At 33.8% G+C, this 17,276-nt stretch overlaps 3 non-coding genes across 3 annotated transcripts; all 3 read left to right on the forward strand.

The window, feature by feature from the left end:
- Nucleotides 1–3,301: 3,301 nt before the first annotated feature.
- On the forward strand, nt 3,302–3,417 carry LOC149777065 (U5 spliceosomal RNA). Its single transcript, XR_016416340.1, has one exon. It is a non-coding gene; the product is annotated as a U5 spliceosomal RNA (small nuclear RNA).
- A 6,115-nt stretch (nt 3,418–9,532) lies between these two features.
- Nucleotides 9,533–9,648, forward strand: LOC149777066 (U5 spliceosomal RNA). Its single transcript, XR_016416391.1, has one exon. It is a non-coding gene; the product is annotated as a U5 spliceosomal RNA (small nuclear RNA).
- A 6,117-nt stretch (nt 9,649–15,765) lies between these two features.
- Nucleotides 15,766–15,881, forward strand: LOC149777067 (U5 spliceosomal RNA). The gene has a single exon (XR_016416341.1). It is a non-coding gene; the product is annotated as a U5 spliceosomal RNA (small nuclear RNA).
- Nucleotides 15,882–17,276: the final 1,395 nt, after the last annotated feature.

Here is a 17,276-nt window from a genome sequence, read left to right on the forward strand (position 1 = left end):
AAATGATATCACTTGTACAGACTTAAGCTACCATTTGTTTTAAATACCATGTATTAGTCAACTTTGCTGTCTAAAATTTGTCAAACTGAATTTTAAAACTTGTAGGAAAATTTATATTTTCAATAAAATGTAGTTTTTAAAATTTAAATGTTTATTTAAATTTCCTTTATCAATAATTTCAAATTGTAAACATATTCTCAGAGAGGCCTTGTACATTCAGGTTTTCATTGCATTGAAAAATTCTTATAATTAAGGAAGATATAGCAAATTAAGTTTTGGTTTCTCAAGAGCACTTGGACCAAAACTTGCACCCTGTGGAACACCAGCACTACACACTTTCTGAAAGGTGTCACGTGTCTTGTTTGTAATAAAATTCAAAAAGACTTCATGTATAAAATTGAAATAGGTGTGGCATGCAAATATAAAAGTTTGACTAAAATTGGCCATAACAAATTGGGCCTGTCAGGAATCAGGTCACAATTAGTACATCCAGTTCAGTACCAATAGATGTAGTTCAAGTCTATTTTTAGAATATTTCTTCCTCTCATTTTGGTGGTGACAGAAGAGTTATATTTATGCATTTTTTAGGGATTTAAGAAGTATTGAGAAACAAATGTAGAGAACATAGAGTAAAATTAATTGTGTTCTATGTCCTTATGGATCTGACCTTGTTCGATTTATTGACAAATGGAGTTTATCAGGAATATTATGTTCCCTGAATATTACTGGACCAGAAGTATGTTAGTTATCACGTCACTTTCTCGCATCATACCTTCTATTTTGTCCTCTTTATCTCACATGTATATGGTATGCATGTGTGTTTGGAAGTAAGTAACATTATCTTATGTTTATGAATTTAGCATTTGATGTGATCTTATTCAAATACATGTATGTAGATGCACGTTTGCTTTTTAGACCAACAAGTAGATCTCCGCCTTTTCTTCTTTTTTCTCCCCTGACATTACCGGTAGTGTCAGAAAAAAACAAAAGAAGCGATGATCTACTTGCTGGTCTAGTTTGCGTGGAATATGTATGCAAATGTATGTACAAGTATTATATTTGCATATGGTCATCCAAAGTGTATCAATTTAGCGTTCATATATATACCAATCATGTGCTGCAAAATGGCATTAAACCCAGTAAAACCAATCTGAATAATCAATCCGCTAATAAAAAGAGGCGTGATCTAACGATTGTGGACTAGATGTATCAAAGTTTTGGAAATTAAGATCTGTTAAGTGTATATTTGAAACTCGTCTGCAGTAAAAACGCCCTGTGTATATACATGCACGAGTGTGTGTGTGTGTGTGTGTGTGTGTTTTGACTGAAAATCAAAGAACCGAAGGTACTGTAATATTAATTGCATTTGAAAGATGCAAGTTGTTTTTTTCTTGTTATTGTTGGAAAATGGCGTCAAACTCACAACATCACGCTGAATATGAGTAAACAGTGTGTGTGTGTGTGTGTGTGTGTGTCTAATATCAACGAACCTAAAGCACCATAAGCTTACGTCCATGTGCAAGTGGCAACATGGTTGGGGTTTTTTGTTTGTTTGTTGTGATCTGTTCATTATTTTTTTCTCTACCTATGAGCATGTGCCATGGTATATTTCATCTTCGAACTAATTCTAAGAAATTAATAAATTCTTTGGGAAAGGCTTATTACATCGGCTTTACAATTTCATTAATGATCAAAGCTGCTCAGATTTGCTCCTTGAGGCATCTAACGAAACCAAATTAAAGCAAAACAGACGAAATAACATTAAGGAAATTTTTTTGACTATGGCTGCCTAAAAATAATTCAAAAAGAACAATCTTAAAACCATTCACATGTCACAGAGTACCAGCAAGTTTTAATATGCAACTTTGGAGGCCTCGTATTTCTAGCTACTTTTATGTATTTGTGATTGAAAATCTCTAACGAAATCTGAGTTGTTACTTACATAAACTTTGTATTACTATTATTTTTGATGGATAGTAACACCGGCTGCATTCATTTAAACTCAAAACATACAAATCTATGAAAACGGCATGACACGTTTCCGACAGAAAATAATTTTCAATGCTGGCGATGTATCACAGCAGGTGACATATCTTAAAAGAAATGAAGAATTTACACGTAAGTATTAAGGTTTTAAATGCTAATTTTAAACTACATGGAATTAAACGGGAACCCGGATGGCCGAGTGTTCTAAAGCGCTCGACTTTACCAATCACTGCCATCTCATCTCGATCCACGTGGTTCGGGTCTCGGGGTCGGTCTATGTGTGTATATGAGAAAGGTTGCCATTAGCCTCTCGTGAGTCGGTGGCTCTTCCCGAGGTTTTCTCCAGTTTCTTATGCCACTATTTATACTGGCCGCCATGTATAGCCTATCACGTGCTGAAAAATGGCGTTATTCCCACAACAACAACATGGGAATATGTTATGCGCCTTTTTCGCGAGTTGGATCTAACAGAGAAGCAGTTTTAGCAGTAGGAAGAGAAACTCATTGATGCTCATTTTACAAAGAGTTTTCAATTTAATTTTCCTGAAATCTATACCTCAAAAGCCGAAATCTAAGCTGCGTACCACTACCGAAACGAGAGAGGAAACAATGCTCTAAATATAGACTGGGACTACTTTTGTGGGTACTGATCCGGAAGTAATAATTGCGACTCAATTTCATTAACGGCAGCCTAAACATGTCTGAATCTTTACTTAACCATGTGTGGACCACCTATTGGAATTGTACCAAACGCAATAAAGACAGTTAATGGTCTAAGCTTGGTATAACATACCCTAGTTTGCTAGTACATATGCCAGGTTTAAGGTCTACATTGCTCTCCTCGGAGAAGACAGATGATATCCCAAACATCTGAAACATCCACACGTTGCATTAATCTAAAATGGAATTTTTTTTCTTCAAGTAAATTTTGATTTCCTATATGAATAAAACACCTGTTATTTTTTTCCAAATTAGTAATCTTTTCCTGATGTATAAATAGGTAGTTATAATCCATCTCGATAACTCGAACATCTAACGAATGTGGATTACATCCCTTTTACTGTCAAATTAACTCCCCCTGCCTTTTCCACGACAAGAAATATAGAAATATTAATTAGTATCCTTTCTACCAGTATAAAGAAAATAAATGGGTTTCACTGAAATTCAAAATAGCCAATAGCAAAATGACACTGTATATTGAAAACTATGACCCTTTTGGATCTTTGTAGACATAACCATTCCACTATCGTCTTTACAAAAGCATTTGGAAAGTTCAAACTATTTCTCTTCAAAATAAAGCGTGAAAGTATAATGATTACTCTGGTTTCTCTTCACATCGTATTAATCTTTCGCCTTTTACTAAAGATTACCGTGGAGAGGAACATTTAATGAGTCTATAGACCATTCTTTGAAGCCTCACTTTGGTGAGGTACCAATTCAATTAAAGTAAACCTCTAGTTCAAATTTAGCATTTTGTTCTCTTTTCTTCTAACCAGATCCAAATGGAAGATAGTAACCGATGATTATATAATCAGGTCTCAGTACTTCCAGTTCGGTACTCACAAAGGTAGTTCTAGTCTATTGTTAGAACATTTATTCCTCTCTCATTGTCATGGTGATAGAAGAGTTATATTTATGCGATTTTGATAGGGATTTAAAGGTCATTGTTTATTCTTGAGAATATGAGCTCAGGTGTGGTTTTCCATGTGTATTTCGGCGATAGTGCATAGTCAGTAATAAGGCCATGGTGATGATCCGGAAGTGAAATATGTGTTCTGTTTACATACTGCTCTGTTGACAGTCCAGCCTCTCAAAAAAACCTTTGGCAAGAACTTCACCGTGAAGGTATTTTTAGATTAACATATGATTTGTACTGATTGTCACACAGTGGAAATGTCAGTCTCGAGAACCAAATGTAGAGAACATATAACAAAATTAATTGTGCTATGTCCTGTCAGTGCAGTATTTGAGTAAAGATTAAACTGGTATTAAATCTTTATTATTAATGAACGACACATGAAATTTCAATATGTTATGTATATTGACTTTGAAAAACAGTAGAATGAAATTAGAAATAAAAAGTTAAGTTTTATTTTGAAAAATTTAAATGAAATTTAAAAAGAAGTATAAAAAATTAAAACATTTACTCCAAAATATATAATATTTGTTGAAATGATATTAAATGATATCAGCATGTAAATATTCCTACACCATTTATAAGTTCCAATGTTGGATATTTGTCAAATTTTGTCAGAGAAAATATCTTTGTAAGTCAAAATGAGACCATCATTTAAAATACACGAAGACAAAATTCCAATTTGTATTGGTCATTCAAAGTATTTATTAGGGGTCCAAGCAGTTAATTTATGTGTTTATCATGGGGTCACTTCCTGAGTAACACATATCTGCTTGTATGGCCTTCAGTAATTTTTTACAAACATAGTTATAGGGTATTTAGTGAGAGGACAGAGATGAAAACTTTATACTAGAACCTAGTCAAGTTCTCTACTAAATCATTTTAAACTGTCCCAGAATGAAATACAGTTCAAAGGGATAAAATATACTTTCCCCATGTATATTACCCTTGGATGTAAGAAAACAGCAAAATAATATAAGCTGAACACAAAATGCATTCCATTGTATTGTTCAGTTTGGTTACGATATTGATTGGTGTAGTGCAGCATTGTGGCCTATATGATGTTATGGGAATGCTGATGATCCATCTTGCTTTATGCATTATTAATTACTAATAATATTTGTTAACTGACACTCTAAAGATTGCATAAGAAATATTCAAACAGATTATTTGAATTTAACTTTGTACAACTGATTTTGCGATAGCTACATATCCCACATGAACAAATATTCATATATTTTAGAATGTTTGGGATCAAACGTTCACATTCAGTACATCATATAGGCTGACATTGTACATATAGTGAATCTGTAAGGCCCATTTCTGGCTGTGTGCGCTGAAAATATCCCAAAATGTTATTTTCATCATGAGTAGGCCTATGTATGATAACATATTTCAATTTAGTACTATGACAGTGTGCAGTATTGTAGCATCAGCTGATATCTGATTCCATTGAATCATTGAGTTTAATAATTGGTAACCAACACTCTTAATGATAAATGTTGAAACAGATCATTTGAATTTTGTTTGCACATTTGATCTTAACAAGTACATTGTATATGTCCCACATATGTAAATGTCCATCCTGGTTTTCACGTTTTGGGGATCAGAATTTCACATTTAGTTGACGATATAGGATTTATTGGTATCTATAGTTGATCTGTGTGGCCACATTTTGCTGTATTCATCTGCAATATCCAAAATTGTTATTTCCCTCATGAATAAGATCGCTTATAGTCATATATTTTAATTTATTACATTGTCGATTGACCTTCCTGTATACTGGTATGTACTAATGTTTGCACCAATGATCAAACCTCACCGCCCCAACATTGCCTTAAACTGTATGATACATAGTCTACCTGATTTGCTATTTAACCTGTAAATGGCTAAATATGCTTCTAGAAACCCCATATATTTTTAGGATGAATTTATCACTTTAATACATGGTCATCGCTTCACCTTTTTGAGTGTCAGTCTGTCATGTTTAATATTTTTCCCATGCTTGCAACCTTAATGTTATTTTGAAATCACCATATCGAACACATTTTAAATTCATTTACCTACATCTTACTGTTTTCTAGAATCAAGTGAGACATGTTATATCTTTTCAGGTCTAACATTGTATCTGGAACAAAATGTTAGAGTTGGATCAGTTTGGAAGCTCTCCAGTAGTCCGGTGGTGATAGCAAGGTTTCATAAGGACATGTGAAGTGTACTGTCATAAGTGACCATGATTAGTTCATATCACCACACTGATATATAGCACCACAAAGACATGGCTTAGGTCTTCATGAGAGAGAATAACACCATTTTTCAGTAAGGTAGAGCCTCCCTAGAAACTGTATTTTCCTATCCCATTGTCACCTTTTGTAGTTATTGACATTGAAATGGAATGCATTTTTGCTATACAACATGGTAGTGGTCCCATCCGAACTTTAAATCTGAGTGCGCTATTACTTATACAAACAACTGCCTACGTACCTGACACAATATGTGGAACATAGCACCTGTCACTGTTTCTTTAGTGTCTACACCTATATGCATCTGGACAGGCATATTGCGGTTTGCTGCCAAAATCACTATGAGCTGTGTTGCTTCACTAACCCTGGGAAAAATGATATCACTTGTACAGACTTAAGCTACCATTTGTTTTAAATACCATGTATTAGTCAACTTTGCTGTCTAAAATTTGTCAAACTGAATTTTAAAACTTGTAGGAAAATTTATATTTTCAATAAAATGTAGTTTTTAAAATTTAAATGTTTATTTAAATTTCCTTTATCAATAATTTCAAATTGTAAACATATTCTCAGAGAGGCCTTGTACATTCAGGTTTTCATTGCATTGAAAAATTCTTATAATTAAGGAAGATATAGCAAATTAAGTTTTGGTTTCTCAAGAGCACTTGGACCAAAACTTGCACCCTGTGGAACACCAGCACTACACACTTTCTGAAAGGTGTCACGTGTCTTGTTTGTAATAAAATTCAAAAAGACTTCATGTATAAAATTGAAATAGGTGTGGCATGCAAATATAAAAGTTTGACTAAAATTGGCCATAACAAATTGGGCCTGTCAGGAATCAGGTCACAATTAGTACATCCAGTTCAGTACCAATAGATGTAGTTCAAGTCTATTTTTAGAATATTTCTTCCTCTCATTTTGGTGGTGACAGAAGAGTTATATTTATGCATTTTTTAGGGATTTAAGAAGTATTGAGAAACAAATGTAGAGAACATAGAGTAAAATTAATTGTGTTCTATGTCCTTATGGATCTGACCTTGTTCGATTTATTGACAAATGGAGTTTATCAGGAATATTATGTTCCCTGAATATTACTGGACCAGAAGTATGTTAGTTATCACGTCACTTTCTCGCATCATACCTTCTATTTTGTCCTCTTTATCTCACATGTATATGGTATGCATGTGTGTTTGGAAGTAAGTAACATTATCTTATGTTTATGAATTTAGCATTTGATGTGATCTTATTCAAATACATGTATGTAGATGCACGTTTGTTTTTTAGACCAACAAGTAGATCTCCGCCTTTTCTTCTTTTTTCTCCCCTGACATTACCGGTAGTGTCAGAAAAAAACAAAAGAAGCGATGATCTACTTGCTGGTCTAGTTTGCGTGGAATATGTATGCAAATGTATGTACAAGTATTATATTTGCATATGGTCATCCAAAGTGTATCAATTTAGCGTTCATATATATACCAATCATGTGCTGCAAAATGGCATTAAACCCAGTAAAACCAATCTGAATAATCAATCCGCTAATAAAAAGAGGCGTGATCTAACGATTGTGGACTAGATGTATCAAAGTTTTGGAAATTAAGATCTGTTAAGTGTATATTTGAAACTCGTCTGCAGTAAAAACGCCCTGTGTATATACATGCACGAGTGTGTGTGTGTGTGTGTGTGTGTGTTTTGACTGAAAATCAAAGAACCGAAGGTACTGTAATATTAATTGCATTTGAAAGATGCAAGTTGTTTTTTTCTTGTTATTGTTGGAAAATGGCGTCAAACTCACAACATCACGCTGAATATGAGTAAACAGTGTGTGTGTGTGTGTGTGTCTAATATCAACGAACCTAAAGCACCATAAGCTTACGTCCATGTGCAAGTGGCAACATGGTTGGGGTTTTTTGTTTGTTTGTTGTGATCTGTTCATTATTTTTTTCTCTACCTATGAGCATGTGCCATGGTATATTTCATCTTCGAACTAATTCTAAGAAATTAATAAATTCTTTGGGAAAGGCTTATTACATCGGCTTTACAATTTCATTAATGATCAAAGCTGCTCAGATTTGCTCCTTGAGGCATCTAACGAAACCAAATTAAAGCAAAACAGACGAAATAACATTAAGGAAATTTTTTTGACTATGGCTGCCTAAAAATAATTCAAAAAGAACAATCTTAAAACCATTCACATGTCACAGAGTACCAGCAAGTTTTAATATGCAACTTTGGAGGCCTCGTATTTCTAGCTACTTTTATGTATTTGTGATTGAAAATCTCTAACGAAATCTGAGTTGTTACTTACATAAACTTTGTATTACTATTATTTTTGATGGATAGTAACACCGGCTGCATTCATTTAAACTCAAAACATACAAATCTATGAAAACGGCATGACACGTTTCCGACAGAAAATAATTTTCAATGCTGGCGATGTATCACAGCAGGTGACATATCTTAAAAGAAATGAAGAATTTACACGTAAGTATTAAGGTTTTAAATGCTAATTTTAAACTACATGGAATTAAACGGGAACCCGGATGGCCGAGTGTTCTAAAGCGCTCGACTTTACCAATCACTGCCATCTCATCTCGATCCACGTGGTTCGGGTCTCGGGGTCGGTCTATGTGTGTATATGAGAAAGGTTGCCATTAGCCTCTCGTGAGTCGGTGGCTCTTCCCGAGGTTTTCTCCAGTTTCTTATGCCACTATTTATACTGGCCGCCATGTATAGCCTATCACGTGCTGAAAAATGGCGTTATTCCCACAACAACAACATGGGAATATGTTATGCGCCTTTTTCGCGAGTTGGATCTAACAGAGAAGCAGTTTTAGCAGTAGGAAGAGAAACTCATTGATGCTCATTTTACAAAGAGTTTTCAATTTAATTTTCCTGAAATCTATACCTCAAAAGCCGAAATCTAAGCTGCGTACCACTACCGAAACGAGAGAGGAAACAATGCTCTAAATATAGACTGGGACTACTTTTGTGGGTACTGATCCGGAAGTAATAATTGCGACTCAATTTCATTAACGGCAGCCTAAACATGTCTGAATCTTTACTTAACCATGTGTGGACCACCTATTGGAATTGTACCAAACGCAATAAAGACAGTTAATGGTCTAAGCTTGGTATAACATACCCTAGTTTGCTAGTACATATGCCAGGTTTAAGGTCTACATTGCTCTCCTCGGAGAAGACAGATGATATCCCAAACATCTGAAACATCCACACGTTGCATTAATCTAAAATGGAATTTTTTTTCTTCAAGTAAATTTTGATTTCCTATATGAATAAAACACCTGTTATTTTTTTCCAAATTAGTAATCTTTTCCTGATGTATAAATAGGTAGTTATAATCCATCTCGATAACTCGAACATCTAACGAATGTGGATTACATCCCTTTTACTGTCAAATTAACTCCCCCTGCCTTTTCCACGACAAGAAATATAGAAATATTAATTAGTATCCTTTCTACCAGTATAAAGAAAATAAATGGGTTTCACTGAAATTCAAAATAGCCAATAGCAAAATGACACTGTATATTGAAAACTATGACCCTTTTGGATCTTTGTAGACATAACCATTCCACTATCGTCTTTACAAAAGCATTTGGAAAGTTCAAACTATTTCTCTTCAAAATAAAGCGTGAAAGTATAATGATTACTCTGGTTTCTCTTAACATCGTATTAATCTTTCGCCTTTTACTAAAGATTACCGTGGAGAGGAACATTTAATGAGTCTATAGACCATTCTTTGAAGCCTCACTTTGGTGAGGTACCAATTCAATTAAAGTAAACCTCTAGTTCAAATTTAGCATTTTGTTCTCTTTTCTTCTAACCAGATCCAAATGGAAGATAGTAACCGATGATTATATAATCAGGTCTCAGTACTTCCAGTTCGGTATTCACAAAGGTAGTTCTAGTCTATTGTTAGAACATTTATTCCTCTCTCATTGTCATGGTGATAGAAGAGTTATATTTATGCGATTTTGATAGGGATTTAAAGGTCATTGTTTATTCTTGAGAATATGAGCTCAGGTGTGGTTTTCCATGTGTATTTCGGCGATAGTGCATAGTCAGTAATAAGGCCATGGTGATGATCCGGAAGTGAAATATGTGTTCTGTTTACATACTGCTCTGTTGACAGTCCAGCCTCTCAAAAAAACCTTTGGCAAGAACTTCACCGTGAAGGTATTTTTAGATTAACATATGATTTGTACTGATTGTCACACAGTGGAAATGTCAGTCTCGAGAACCAAATGTAGAGAACATATAACAAAATTAATTGTGCTATGTCCTGTCAGTGCAGTATTTGAGTAAAGATTAAACTGGTATTAAATCTTTATTATTAATGAACGACACATGAAATTTCAATATGTTATGTATATTGACTTTGAAAAACAGTAGAATGAAATTAGAAATAAAAAGTTAAGTTTTATTTTGAAAAATTTAAATGAAATTTAAAAAGAAGTATAAAAAATTAAAACATTTACTCCAAAATATATAATATTTGTTGAAATGATATTAAATGATATCAGCATGTAAATATTCCTACACCATATATAAGTTCCAATGTTGGATATTTGTCAAATTTTGTCAGAGAAAATATCTTTGTAAGTCAAAATGAGACCATCATTTAAAATACACGAAGACAAAATTCCAATTTGTATTGGTCATTCAAAGTATTTATTAGGGGTCCAAGCAGTTAATTTATGTGTTTATCATGGGGTCACTTCCTGAGTAACACATATCTGCTTGTATGGCCTTCAGTAATTTTTTACAAACATAGTTATAGGGTATTTAGTGAGAGGACAGAGATGAAAACTTTATACTAGAACCTAGTCAAGTTCTCTACTAAATCATTTTAAACTGTCCCAGAATGAAATACAGTTCAAAGGGATAAAATATACTTTCCCCATGTATATTACCCTTGGATGTAAGAAAACAGCAAAATAATATAAGCTGAACACAAAATGCATTCCATTGTATTGTTCAGTTTGGTTACGATATTGATTGGTGTAGTGCAGCATTGTGGCCTATATGATGTTATGGGAATGCTGATGATCCATCTTGCTTTATGCATTATTAATTACTAATAATATTTGTTAACTGACACTCTAAAGATTGCATAAGAAATATTCAAACAGATTATTTGAATTTAACTTTGTACAACTGATTTTGCGATAGCTACATATCCCACATGAACAAATATTCATATATTTTAGAATGTTTGGGATCAAACGTTCACATTCAGTACATCATATAGGCTGACATTGTACATATAGTGAATCTGTAAGGCCCATTTCTGGCTGTGTGCGCTGAAAATATCCCAAAATGTTATTTTCATCATGAGTAGGCCTATGTATGATAACATATTTCAATTTAGTACTATGACAGTGTGCAGTATTGTAGCATCAGCTGATATCTGATTCCATTGAATCATTGAGTTTAATAATTGGTAACCAACACTCTTAATGATAAATGTTGAAACAGATCATTTGAATTTTGTTTGCACATTTGATCTTAACAAGTACATTGTATATGTCCCACATATGTAAATGTCCATCCTGGTTTTCACGTTTTGGGGATCAGAATTTCACATTTAGTTGACGATATAGGATTTATTGGTATCTATAGTTGATCTGTGTGGCCACATTTTGCTGTATTCATCTGCAATATCCAAAATTGTTATTTCCCTCATGAATAAGATCGCTTATAGTCATATATTTTAATTTATTACATTGTCGATTGACCTTCCTGTATACTGGTATGTACTAATGTTTGCACCAATGATCAAACCTCACCGCCCCAACATTGCCTTAAACTGTATGATACATAGTCTACCTGATTTGCTATTTAACCTGTAAATGGCTAAATATGCTTCTAGAAACCCCATATATTTTTAGGATGAATTTATCACTTTAATACATGGTCATCGCTTCACCTTTTTGAGTGTCAGTCTGTCATGTTTAATATTTTTCCCATGCTTGCAACCTTAATGTTATTTTGAAATCACCATATCGAACACATTTTAAATTCATTTACCTACATCTTACTGTTTTCTAGAATCAAGTGAGACATGTTATATCTTTTCAGGTCTAACATTGTATCTGGAACAAAATGTTAGAGTTGGATCAGTTTGGAAGCTCTCCAGTAGTCCGGTGGTGATAGCAAGGTTTCATAAGGACATGTGAAGTGTACTGTCATAAGTGACCATGATTAGTTCATATCACCACACTGATATATAGCACCACAAAGACATGGCTTAGGTCTTCATGAGAGAGAATAACACCATTTTTCAGTAAGGTAGAGCCTCCCTAGAAACTGTATTTTCCTATCCCATTGTCACCTTTTGTAGTTATTGACATTGAAATGGAATGCATTTTTGCTATACAACATGGTAGTGGTCCCATCCGAACTTTAAATCTGAGTGCGCTATTACTTATACAAACAACTGCCTACGTACCTGACACAATATGTGGAACATAGCACCTGTCACTGTTTCTTTAGTGTCTACACCTATATGCATCTGGACAGGCATATTGCGGTTTGCTGCCAAAATCACTATGAGCTGTGTTGCTTCACTAACCCTGGGAAAAATGATATCACTTGTACAGACTTAAGCTACCATTTGTTTTAAATACCATGTATTAGTCAACTTTGCTGTCTAAAATTTGTCAAACTGAATTTTAAAACTTGTAGGAAAATTTATATTTTCAATAAAATGTAGTTTTTAAAATTTAAATGTTTATTTAAATTTCCTTTATCAATAATTTCAAATTGTAAACATATTCTCAGAGAGGCCTTGTACATTCAGGTTTTCATTGCATTGAAAAATTCTTATAATTAAGGAAGATATAGCAAATTAAGTTTTGGTTTCTCAAGAGCACTTGGACCAAAACTTGCACCCTGTGGAACACCAGCACTACACACTTTCTGAAAGGTGTCACGTGTCTTGTTTGTAATAAAATTCAAAAAGACTTCATGTATAAAATTGAAATAGGTGTGGCATGCAAATATAAAAGTTTGACTAAAATTGGCCATAACAAATTGGGCCTGTCAGGAATCAGGTCACAATTAGTACATCCAGTTCAGTACCAATAGATGTAGTTCAAGTCTATTTTTAGAATATTTCTTCCTCTCATTTTGGTGGTGACAGAAGAGTTATATTTATGCATTTTTTAGGGATTTAAGAAGTATTGAGAAAGAAATGTAGAGAACATAGAGTAAAATTAATTGTGTTCTATGTCCTTATGGATCTGACCTTGTTCGATTTATTGACAAATGGAGTTTATCAGGAATATTATGTTCCCTGAATATTACTGGACCAGAAGTATGTTAGTTATCACGTCACTTTCTCGCATCATACCTTCTATTTTGTCCTCTTTATCTCACATGTATATGGTATGCATGTGTGTTTGGAAGTAAGTAACATTATCTTATGTTTATGAATTTAGCATTTGATGTGATCTTATTCAAATACATGTATGTAGATGCACGTTTGCTTTTTAGACCAACAAGTAGATCTCCGCCTTTTCTTCTTTTTTCTCCCCTGACATTACCGGTAGTGTCAGAAAAAAACAAAAGAAGCGATGATCTACTTGCTGGTCTAGTTTGCGTGGAATATGTATGCAAATGTATGTACAAGTATTATATTTGCATATGGTCATCCAAAGTGTATCAATTTAGCGTTCATATATATACCAATCATGTGCTGCAAAATGGCATTAAACCCAGTAAAACCAATCTGAATAATCAATCCGCTAATAAAAAGAGGCGTGATCTAACGATTGTGGACTAGATGTATCAAAGTTTTGGAAATTAAGATCTGTTAAGTGTATATTTGAAACTCGTCTGCAGTAAAAACGCCCTGTGTATATACATGCACGAGTGTGTGTGTGTGTGTGTGTGTGTGTGTTTTGACTGAAAATCAAAGAACCGAAGGTACTGTAATATTAATTGCATTTGAAAGATGCAAGTTGTTTTTTTCTTGTTATTGTTGGAAAATGGCGTCAAACTCACAACATCACGCTGAATATGAGTAAACAGTGTGTGTGTGTGTGTGTGTCTAATATCAACGAACCTAAAGCACCATAAGCTTACGTCCATGTGCAAGTGGCAACATGGTTGGGGTTTTTTGTTTGTTTGTTGTGATCTGTTCATTATTTTTTTCTCTACCTATGAGCATGTGCCATGGTATATTTCATCTTCGAACTAATTCTAAGAAATTAATAAATTCTTTGGGAAAGGCTTATTACATCGGCTTTACAATTTCATTAATGATCAAAGCTGCTCAGATTTGCTCCTTGAGGCATCTAACGAAACCAAATTAAAGCAAAACAGACGAAATAACATTAAGGAAATTTTTTTGACTATGGCTGCCTAAAAATAATTCAAAAAGAACAAGCTTAAAACCATTCACATGTCACAGAGTACCAGCAAGTTTTAATATGCAACTTTGGAGGCCTCGTATTTCTAGCTACTTTTATGTATTTGTGATTGAAAATCTCTAACGAAATCTGAGTTGTTACTTACATAAACTTTGTATTACTATTATTTTTGATGGATAGTAACACCGGCTGCATTCATTTAAACTCAAAACATACAAATCTATGAAAACGGCATGACACGTTTCCGACAGAAAATAATTTTCAATGCTGGCGATGTATCACAGCAGGTGACATATCTTAAAAGAAATGAAGAATTTACACGTAAGTATTAAGGTTTTAAATGCTAATTTTAAACTACATGGAATTAAACGGGAACCCGGATGGCCGAGTGTTCTAAAGCGCTCGACTTTACCAATCACTGCCATCTCATCTCGATCCACGTGGTTCGGGTCTCGGGGTCGGTCTATGTGTGTATATGAGAAAGGTTGCCATTAGCCTCTCGTGAGTCGGTGGCTCTTCCCGAGGTTTTCTCCAGTTTCTTATGCCACTATTTATACTGGCCGCCATGTATAGCCTATCACGTGCTGAAAAATGGCGTTATTCCCACAACAACAACATGGGAATATGTTATGCGCCTTTTTCGCGAGTTGGATCTAACAGAGAAGCAGTTTTAGCAGTAGGAAGAGAAACTCATTGATGCTCATTTTACAAAGAGTTTTCAATTTAATTTTCCTGAAATCTATACCTCAAAAGCCGAAATCTAAGCTGCGTACCACTACCGAAACGAGAGAGGAAACAATGCTCTAAATATAGACTGGGACTACTTTTGTGGGTACTGATCCGGAAGTAATAATTGCGACTCAATTTCATTAACGGCAGCCTAAACATGTCTGAATCTTTACTTAACCATGTGTGGACCACCTATTGGAATTGTACCAAACGCAATAAAGACAGTTAATGGTCTAAGCTTGGTATAACATACCCTAGTTTGCTAGTACATATGCCAGGTTTAAGGTCTACATTGCTCTCCTCGGAGAAGACAGATGATATCCCAAACATCTGAAACATCCACACGTTGCATTAATCTAAAATGGAATTTTTTTTCTTCAAGTAAATTTTGATTTCCTATATGAATAAAACACCTGTTATTTTTTTCCAAATTAGTAATCTTTTCCTGATGTATAAATAGGTAGTTATAATCCATCTCGATAACTCGAACATCTAACGAATGTGGATTACATCCCTTTTACTGTCAAATTAACTCCCCCTGCCTTTTCCACGACAAGAAATATAGAAATATTCATTAGTATCCTTTCTACCAGTATAAAGAAAATAAATGGGTTTCACTGAAATTCAAAATAGCCAATAGCAAAATGACACTGTATATTGAAAACTATGACCCTTTTGGATCTTTGTAGACATAACCATTCCACTATCGTCTTTACAAAAGCATTTGGAAAGTTCAAACTATTTCTCTTCAAAATAAAGCGTGAAAGTATAATGATTACTCTGGTTTCTCTTCACATCGTATTAATCTTTCGCCTTTTACTAAAGATTACCGTGGAGAGGAACATTTAATGAGTCTATAGACCATTCTTTGAAGCCTCACTTTGGTGAGGTACCAATTCAATTAAAGTAAACCTCTAGTTCAAATTTAGCATTTTGTTCTCTTTTCTTCTAACCAGATCCAAATGGAAGATAGTAACCGATGATTATATAATCAGGTCTCAGTACTTCCAGTTCGGTACTCACAAAGGTAGTTCTAGTCTATTGTTAGAACATTTATTCCTCTCTCATTGTCATGGTGATAGAAGAGTTATATTTATGCGATTTTGATAGGGATTTAAAGGTCATTGTTTATTCTTGACAATATGAGCTCAGGTGTGGTTTTCCATGTGTATTTCGGCGATAGTGCATAGTCAGTAATAAGGCCATGGTGATGATCCGGAAGTGAAATATGTGTTCTGTTTACATACTGCTCTGTTGACAGTCCAGCCTCTCAAAAAAACCTTTGGCAAGAACTTCACCGTGAAGGTATTTTTAGATTAACATATGATTTGTACTGATTGTCACACAGTGGAAATGTCAGTCTCGAGAACCAAATGTAGAGAACATATAACAAAATTAATTGTGCTATGTCCTGTCAGTGCAGTATTTGAGTAAAGATTAAACTGGTATTAAATCTTTATTATTAATGAACGACACATGAAATTTCAATATGTTATGTATATTGACTTTGAAAAACAGTAGAATGAAATTAGAAATAAAAAGTTAAGTTTTATTTTGAAAAATTTAAATGAAATTTAAAAAGAAGTATAAAAAATTAAAACATTTACTCCAAAATATATAATATTTGTTGAAATGATATTAAATGATATCAGCATGTAAATATTCCTACACCATATATAAGTTCCAATGTTGGATATTTGTCAAATTTTGTCAGAGAAAATATCTTTGTAAGTCAAAATGAGACCATCATTTAAAATACACGAAGACAAAATTCCAATTTGTATTGGTCATTCAAAGTATTTATTAGGGGTCCAAGCAGTTAATTTATGTGTTTATCATGGGGTCACTTCCTGAGTAACACATATCTGCTTGTATGGCCTTCAGTAATTTTTTACAAACATAGTTATAGGGTATTTAGTGAGAGGACAGAGATGAAAACTTTATACTAGAACCTAGTCAAGTTCTCTACTAAATCATTTTAAACTGTCCCAGAATGAAATACAGTTCAAAGGGATAAAATATACTTTCCCCATGTATATTACCCTGGATGTAAGAAAACAGCAAAATAATATAAGCTGAACACAAAATGCATTCCATTGTATTGTTCAGTTTGGTTACGATATTGATTGGTGTAGTGCAGCATTGTGGCCTATATGATGTTATGGGAATGCTGATGATCCATCTTGCTTTATGCATTATTAATTACTAATAATATTTGTTAACTGACACTCTAAAGATTGCATAAGAAATATTCAAACAGATTATTTGAATTTAACTTTGTACAAC

This window comes from Sinohyriopsis cumingii, chromosome 18 (assembly GCF_028554795.1).
Source record: "Sinohyriopsis cumingii isolate HCF-2022 chromosome 18, ASM2855479v2, whole genome shotgun sequence".
Taxonomy (NCBI): domain Eukaryota; kingdom Metazoa; phylum Mollusca; class Bivalvia; order Unionida; family Unionidae; genus Sinohyriopsis; species Sinohyriopsis cumingii.